Source organism: Orycteropus afer, unplaced genomic scaffold, assembly GCF_000298275.1.
Source record: "Orycteropus afer afer isolate SDZICR_OR568_19922 unplaced genomic scaffold, OryAfe1.0 scaffold00034, whole genome shotgun sequence".
Taxonomy (NCBI): Eukaryota; Metazoa; Chordata; class Mammalia; order Tubulidentata; family Orycteropodidae; genus Orycteropus; species Orycteropus afer.
In genome coordinates, this window is record NW_006921621.1 from 7,419,891 (window position 1) to 7,428,821 (window position 8,931).

Consider the following 8,931-nt stretch of genomic DNA (forward strand, 5'->3'; position numbering starts at 1 on the left):
TCCTGCCCCACTGAAGCTGGATGTGTCTCTGAGCTTAGGCAGCTGCTGGCTGCTGAGGTTGACAAACCCAAGATCAACAAATAAAATGGCACAGTCCAAAGATTACCAAACAACATGGCAGAACACTAGTTCAAGTCCAGAGACAGTCATAAGATTGGCAGAAAACATGACAGGCTGCTGAATGAAGACACCTATGTTTAGGATCCAAGCATGTCAAAAAGGCTGCAGAAACCTTTCTCAAAACTTCTCCTTATGTACTGGAAGGAGACCACATCCCTAAGACAGCTACTCAGCTGCTCCAGTAGATTCCACCTTGGAGTTGATCACCAGTCTCATCATTGTGAATAACTATATCCAGATGGACAGCCACTCTAAACCAGGTCCAGCCAAGTTGACATATAACCTTAACTACCACATTAGTTATAATATTTATTTAATCAGTTTCCAAGGTCTGCATTGTTTTGGATATGGGAATCCACAATATAACTTTGAAACTAATTTTCATAAATATATTTCAAGAGTTTTGTACCTGGAAATACTATCACTAATATAAACGAAGTCACAAAAAAGCAAGTAGACACGCCACTCGACTTGTCCACAAAGCTCTGGTTTTCATGCATCTCTGGTGCATGAATTATAAACCAAATGTATTAACATTGCAGAAGAGTATCTTCAAATGTCCTTTTATTAGCCACCAAGTTAACATTTTTATTCTCCGTCAACTCTCCATATCATAGCGACAATTTTCACCTTTCTTTGCAAAGAGTTGTCACTGTGGCAAGAGATGATGAATGATACTCAGAGAACGATTTCCTGAAGTATTTTTGGAAAAGCCATGTGTTCAGCATAGTTTATGTCAAAAGCTACAGACCACAAATCCAGACTCTCTCCATATGCTTGAAGGTCAGACAATGGCAATGAAAACCAGGAAAAGGACACCTCTTATGCTTACTGCTATTTTTGATTTCACCTCATGGAAACCTCATCTTAAAGTGTTTTTCTGAGAAAAACTTAGAATAAAAAAGTAGAAGTGATCTGTTTGGAAATTTATTTCAAGCTAAGCATTATATTTCTACTGTTCATTAGAGAAAATTGTTTGTATACCAAGGACAAGATTACTTTTTAGCTTTGGAGAGGGAAACTCTTAACAGCACTTTTATTTAACTAAAATAAAACCTTTATTTTATTTAATAAATAATAATGGCTAATTGTAAGATTTCCACATCTCATTACTATTGGCCTGTGGTTCAATCCTCTTTCTATTATGCATTTTTTTTTTCCCCAATAAGGACCTGCCTGCAAGATATTTATGCATTGGTCCTCTTTTTATTCATTTATTTCAGAAATATCAATCTAAAATTGAGGAAGAGGTAGTGAGAAAAAGTGTTCATAATTTAATAAATATACTTTTGGTCTATCTTTTATGTATCCTGGAGTGTGACAAGGTGCTAAATTATATCACTATCAATTTTAACAGGACTTCAACCCAGATGAGCACTTAAACTTGAATTAGAAGGATGTCTTAGTTATCTAGTGCTGCTATAACAGAACTACCAAAAGCATTTAATGAACATAAAATTATTTTCCCATAGTTGGGGATGCTAGAAGTCATGGTGTTGGCTCTAAGGAAGATCTGTCAGCTCTGGGGGAAGATCTTTGTATCTTTTCAGCTTCTGCTTTTGGTTCCCTGGAGATCTCATGTGGCATGACATCTATCTTTTCCCATGTGTGCTTTTTTGCTTGGTTGTTTGCTCAATCTCTTCTTTTACATCTCAAAAGAGATTGACAGAAGTCACCCCCTACAGTTATACTGCCTCATAAAAGTAACAAAGAAAACTGTTTCCTAAATATCATTATTACAACAAGTATACCCAAATCAAACCCACTGCCATCAAGTCCCGGTCAGAGGCGGTAAATCTTTACAGAAGTAGATTGCCCAGTCTTCCTTCCACAGAGTGGCTGGTTGGTTTGAACCACCAACCATCTGGTTAGCAGTCAAATGCCTAAGGTACAATGCCACCAGAGCTCCTTTTCACAAGTATAGGGCTTAGGATCTACAACAGTACCAATTTGTAAGGACAAATTAGCCAATGAAATGGAAAATGTGGTTTCCCTGCCCAGCTTATTATAAATCCCTAGGGAAGCCACATGAAGTCTGAGGATGCAAAGGATACAAAAGCACTTTGATGGTAAATAATGACTATGCAGTCACCACATTTGTCTCTGAATAAGTTAATTTAATAATTTTTCATAAGCAATGAGAATTTTACATTCATGTGTGAGACAAATAAACAGAATATTATAGCCTGTAAGAATAAAAGTACTCAATTTAAAAGGCACTAAGGGCATGCTTGCTTTGGCAGCACATATACTAAATTTGGAACAATACAGAGAGGATTAGCATGTTCCCCTGTGCAGAGATGACATGCAAATTCATGAAGTGTTTCACATTTTTATCCCTCATGAATATAAATGCAAAAATCTTCCACAAAATCCTAGCCAATAGACTCCAACAACATATCAAGAAAATAATTCATTATGACCAATCGAGGTTCATATTAGCTATGGAAAGATGGTTCAACATTAAAAAAACAATCAATGTCATCCACCACATAAATAAAACAAAGAAAAAGAACCACATGATCATATCAATCGATGCAGAAAAGGTAGTTGATTAAATCCAACACTGATTCCTGATCAAAACTCTCAGCAAAATAGGAATAAAAGGGACATTCTTCAGGACCTATATGCAAAACCAACAGCCAACATTATTCTCAATGGAGAGAGACTGAAACCATTCCCCTTGCGAACAGGAACCAGACAAGGATGGCCTCTATCACCACTTCTATTCCACATTGATTTGGAAAGACTAGCCAGGGAAATAAGGCAAGAAAGGGAAATCAAAGGCATCCAAATTGGTAAGGAAGAAGTCAACCTATCCCTATTTGCTGATGACATGATCCTATACCTAGAAAACCCAAGAGACTCAGTCAAAAACCTACTGGAACTAATTGAGGGATTTAGCATGGTGGCAGGATATAAGATCAACATCTCAAAATCAGTTGGATTGCTCTACACCAGCAAAGAGATTGCTGAAGAAGGAATAAGGAAATCAATACTGTTTACTATAACTACCAAAATATAAAATACTTGGGAATAAATCTTACCAGAGACACAGAAGACCAGAGACACATAAAGAAAACTATAAAAGAGTGCTTCAAGAAACCATAGGAAATCTACATAAATGGAAGAATATACCATGCTCATAGATAGAAAGATTGAACATTGTGAAAATGTCAATTCTATCTAAAGCCATCTATACATTCAATATAATCCCAATCCAGATCCCATCAGCATTCTTCAAGGATGTGTAAAATCCAATCATTAACTTTATATGGAAAGGAAAGAGACCTTGGATAAGCAAAGCTTTATTGAAGAGGAACAACAAAGTAGGAGGTCTCATGCTGCCAGATCTTAAAACCTACTTTACAGCCACAGTAATCAAAACTGCTTAGTATTGGTACAATGACAGATGACCTAGACCAATGGAATAGAATTGAGAACCCAGAAATAGATCCATCCACTATGGTCAGCTGATCTTTGACAAGGGGCCTAAATCCATTAAATGGGGAAGAGATTGTTTGTTTCATAAATGGTGCTGGCAAAATTATATTCATTTGCAGAAAAATGAAACAAGATCTGTACTCACACCATACACAAAAACAAACTCCAGATGGATCAAAGACTTCTATGTGAAACCTAAAACTATAAAGTTCCTCAAGGAAAACTAGGGGCAAATTTAGGGGCCCTAATATATGACATGAATAGACTGTCAAGCATAAACCAAAATGCACAAAGAACAGAAGAGAAACTAGAGAAATGAGACGTTCTAAAAATTAAATTTTTATGTGCTTCCAAAAGCTTCTCCAAAAGAGTCAAAAGAGAACCTACAGATTGGGTAAAAATATTGAGCAATGACATATCTGACAAGGGACTTATCTCTAGAATTTATAGGAAACTCCAACAGCTCAAACCAAAAAGACACATAATCCAATTAAAAAATGTGCAGAAGACATGAATAGACACTTCACCAAGGAGGATATTCAGGCAGCCAACAAACTTATGAAGAAATGCTCATGATCATTAGCCAGTAGAGAGATGCAAATCAAAACAACAGTGAGATATTATGTTGCCTCAGGACTAGTAGCAAAGTTCAACAAGACAGAAAAGAATACATTCTGGGGAGGATGCAGAGAGATTGGGACTCTTATACACTGCTGGTGGGACTGTAAAATGGTACAACCACTGTGGAAAGCAGTATGACAATTCCTTAAAAAGTTGGAATTAGAAATACCATTTGATCCAGCCATTGCATTACTAGGTATATATCCTAAAGAAGTGAGAGCAAGGACAAGAACAGATGTATGCACACAATGTTCATCACAGCATTATTTACAATAGCCAAAAGATGGAAACAAGTTAGGTGTCCATCAACTGAGGAATGGATAACCAAACTATGGTACATACACACAATGGAATATTTGTTGTTGTTGTTGTTGTTGTTATGTGCCATCGAGTAGGACCTGACTCATAGCGACCCCTCTTTGTGTTTCTGAGGCAGTATCACTACGGAAGTAGATTGCCCAACCTTCCTTCCGAGGAGTGGCTGGTGGGTTTGAACTGCCTTCTGGTTAGCAGTCAAATGCCTCAGGCACGATGTTACCAGAGCTCCTAGGCAACCCTAAAGGATGACATAGACTCTGCAAAACACCACATAATGTGATGAACTTGGAGGACATTTTACTGAGTGAAATAAATTAATCACAGAAGGACAAATATTGTATTAGTCTATTATTGTAAAAAGTCAAGGAAAGGTTTATTTATGGAAAGAAAATTTCTTTGTAGGTTACTAGGGGTGAGAGCAGAGGGGAGGGAACACTGTTAGATAGTGTGGTGGTTAAGTATGTGTGTCAACTTGGCTGGACCTTGTTAAGAGGCTGGGCAGCTGGATGTAGTATTCCCCATGATGAGACTAGTAATCAACTCTGTGGTGGGATCTACTGTGAGCAGCTACCTTTGAGTATGTACTGCTCCCCATATATATGAAACAGCTCTGGGAATGGTCTCTAGCTTATAGCGTACTTGGACCCTGCATGTAATCATGTCATTGTTCAGCAGCTTGCCATGCTCTGCTGACCTTGGAACTTACAATGAACTTGAAATAATGGCCTGTCATGTGGTTTGGGAATATCAGGACTATGCCATTTTATTTGTTGACCTTAGGCTTGTTAGCCTTAGCAGCCAATAGCTCCCTGAGTGAAGAGATGCCTCTAGCTTCAGTGGTCCGGAAGCAAGAGGCAGAGCTGAAGCCCAAGGTCACGGGGCTTTCACACAGCCCCTAGCACCTGGCACTTTGAATTTGGATTTCTAGCCTCCTGAACTGTAAGAAAATAAATTCCTGGTTGTTAAAGCTAACCCTTTTGTGGTATATTCTTGTCAGAACAGCACTAGGTAACTAGAACAGATAGAAAGAGACAAGTATTTATTGGGGTGAAGAGAAGGGCAATGTACCAAATGTGAGTGATCAACATGGTGGCATTGAGGAAGAGGAAGACATAGAGAGGTACATGAGAGGTACAGACAACAAAGATGAACCCTTTTGCACATATGGTACTGCATTGTCAATGAAAGCAAACATGGGTATTCAGGTGGACAGATATGTCCATGCAGGGGAGAGTGTCCCAAAAACCATGTGTAGGGTTGGCATACAATGTTTCTACAAGTGTATTAGTATGGTCTGTAAGAATTCCAAGGTATATAGTAGAACTGACAAGGGACAAGATTGTAGTCACTTTTTAGACACTGTCAGCTACCCAAAGGGAGCAAGTAGTTGGACCTGTGGGCTCAGGACCATAGTAGCAGGGGACATCAAGCTCAATTGGCATAACATATTACATAAAATATTGTTCCATATCCTACTGTGGTGAGTAGTGACAGGGATTTTGTTCTGGTTACCTATGCCACTCTGACAGGAATATACCACAAATGGGATGGCTTGAACAAACAGGAGTTTATTCTTTCACAATTTAGAGGCTTTAAATCTGAGTTCAAAGTGCCAGGCTCTAGGGGCTGGGTGAAAGCCCCTCAACCTTGGCTTCAGCTCTCCCTCCTGCTCCAGGCCCACTGAACACTGGAACTGGCTTTTCTTCATTCAGGAATCTGCTGGATGCTGAGGCTGACAAACCCAAGGTTGACAAGTAAAAAGGCACAGTCCCAATGTTACCAAACCACATGGCAGGCCATTAACTCAATTCCATTGTAAGTCCCCAGGTCATCACAGCATGGCAGGCTGCTGAACAACAACAAAGCTACATGCAGGGTCCAAGTGTGCCATAAGCTAGAGACCACCCTCATAGCTGTTTCTTATGTACGGGAAGCAGACCACATACCCAAAACAGCTACTCAGCTGCTCCAATAGATTCCACCAAGGAGTTAATTATCAATCTCACCATGAGAATAACTATATTCAGCTGCCCAGCCACTCAACCAGGCCCAGCTAAGTTGACACACAAACTTAACCATCACAGATCTTAAAAGCTTTCAATCAAGCATCAAGATGCAATGATGGGTTTCTCCTTGTTCAGAGCAAAGAAGAATGAAGAAAACCAAAGATGCATGGAAACAATTAGTCCAAGTGACTGGCCCACAATGCCATTCTCAGCCTATATGACTATGAGACCAGAAAAATTAGATGGTGCCTGGCTACCATTGTCAACCGTTCAGAGGGGGATCTATGTAGGAGATCCTGTGGGATAAAGTGGGAGAACAGTGTGGAGCAAAACTCAAAATCATGTGTGTGTGTGGGGGGGAGGGACCAGGTTTGCTGGTCTGATAGAGCCTGATGGAACCACTGAGACTATGGCCCTAATTTCCCTTCAGATCTGGAATTGAACCCACTCCTGTAGCTTCTAGACAAACAAAAGACAGGCATATGAGGTGAACATGTACATGCGATAGATATACTCCTTGGAGAGAACACTCACGGGAGAATAGAAGGGCTGTGTATGCACAGGGAGACAGCTCAGGGGGCAGGAGTGCATGGAGAGAAGGGCACAGGGAAGAGGTAACTATGGGGAGGAAGTGAGAGGGGAGCTGTTGCATTGGGGTAAATTGTACTCAATGTCATGAGACAAAGTGTATGCGAACTGCTGTATGGAAAGTGAATTTGCTCTGTAAACTTTCACCCAAATCACACACACACACACACACACACACAAAAAGGCACTAAGGATACAGAGAAGGAAGGCAGCTATAGAGGAGGGCATAATTAAATCTTGAGAGGGTGAAACAAATTGCACCATTTTTGGAAAATGAAAATAGTCTTCAACAGCTTTGAGTCTACTACTTGCCTACAAAATGGTAGAGCTGAAGTTTTTCCTCACAATATCGTATTTCCTCTTACCTTTTGTCAGAACAACTTCTTTTCCATAAAGTATTTCAGATTCCCAATCAGTTTATTTTCCCTGGAGTCTTGCCACAGTGCACAGATGAAACTTTATCTCTGCTTTTTCTCTGCAAGTAAACTCTGTCTCTCACTTGTCTCTTCTCTTCATGAGTTGCTATCATGAATTACCCATTCATACTTCCAGCCTTACCTGTATCTGGTAATGGGAAATTAGCATTGTTTGTTTTGTTTCATTTAATCTAGAGAAAAAAAAAAGATTTAGACATTTGTTCAGTTTCTGTAAAGGAAGTGGAGACTGTTTATCTGGAATAAGTGTAACTGGAGGAACTCTATAAACTAGAAAGATCTGACTGAATCTCAGAGAGTAGGTCCAGGGAACTCTAAATATCTTCAAAGACTAGGAGAGGCTGATGTATGATGACTACTTTGCTTCTTTCTGTGTAGTTGATTAATTTCTTATAGAGCCCAAATGAAACTAGCGTACTGCACCTGCAGAAACCTGGACATACAAATAAAATTAGAAAATATATATTTAAACCTAGAGTTAAAGGTCACTTACTGCTACTCTATCCCTGATATTCTAGATCAGGCTGTCATCACCTGTCTGATATACTCATTTGTGGAAAATAATTACAGAAAGAATAAACCAAAAACCAAAGAAATTGCTTACCTTCAGGAGGTGGTACATCAGAAGTTGAAAGAGTGGAGATGGGAGTGGCTAGCATGGAAGAGAAAGGAGGACATGTCTCTAAGTACGTTTCTTTAAATAGTTCTGATTTTACAACTATAGTAATATTCTACATCTTCTTTACATGTCTGAACAGTAAAAAATAATCAAAATCAATTAGGATGTGAGGGTAACCAAAATGGAATAAGAACATTAGCAAATGAACATTAACAAATGAACCTAACTGTATTAAAAATGGATAATAAAGATAGTGCCCAATTCCAACCACTTAGGAAAGGATCAAAGCTGGAGATCCTGGATAGAGGGGGAGGAAAAATACAGAACAAAATCCAAAAACACAATAATGACCAGAATTACTGGTCAGATGGAGTCTGGTGAATACCCATTACTATGGCCCTGGGATTAATTTTGGGACTGGAATAAAACTCACTCTCAGGGGGCTGGTTCTCAACTCAGTAGTAAGCAAGATGTACACACAGACCTCGTAACCCAGACCACGCACCCACATACACTATGGAAATTGCATCCCTTGGATCAATAGACCATGGGGCACCAGAGGGGCAACATTCGCATGGAGGAAATGCAGGACACACAGGAATGCATAATTATGAGGGGCTTTGGGGGAGGAGTTACTGGGCAGGGAGGGGAGGAGACTGAGTTAGGGTTGAGAATGGTAAATGGGGAGCAAAACTAAATGTACATGAAATGTTGAATGTAAAACAAACTGCTCTGTAAACTTGTACCTAAAGCATAATTAAAAAAAAAAAAAAAAAGATAA

At 39.3% G+C, this 8,931-nt stretch overlaps 1 non-coding gene across 1 annotated transcript; it reads left to right on the top strand.

Annotated features, from left to right (window-relative positions):
• The first annotated feature begins 2,351 nt into the window (after positions 1–2,351).
• LOC122149601 lies at positions 2,352–2,455 on the top strand. Its single transcript, XR_006163231.1, has one exon. It is a non-coding gene; the product is annotated as a U6 spliceosomal RNA (small nuclear RNA).
• Positions 2,456–8,931: the final 6,476 nt, after the last annotated feature.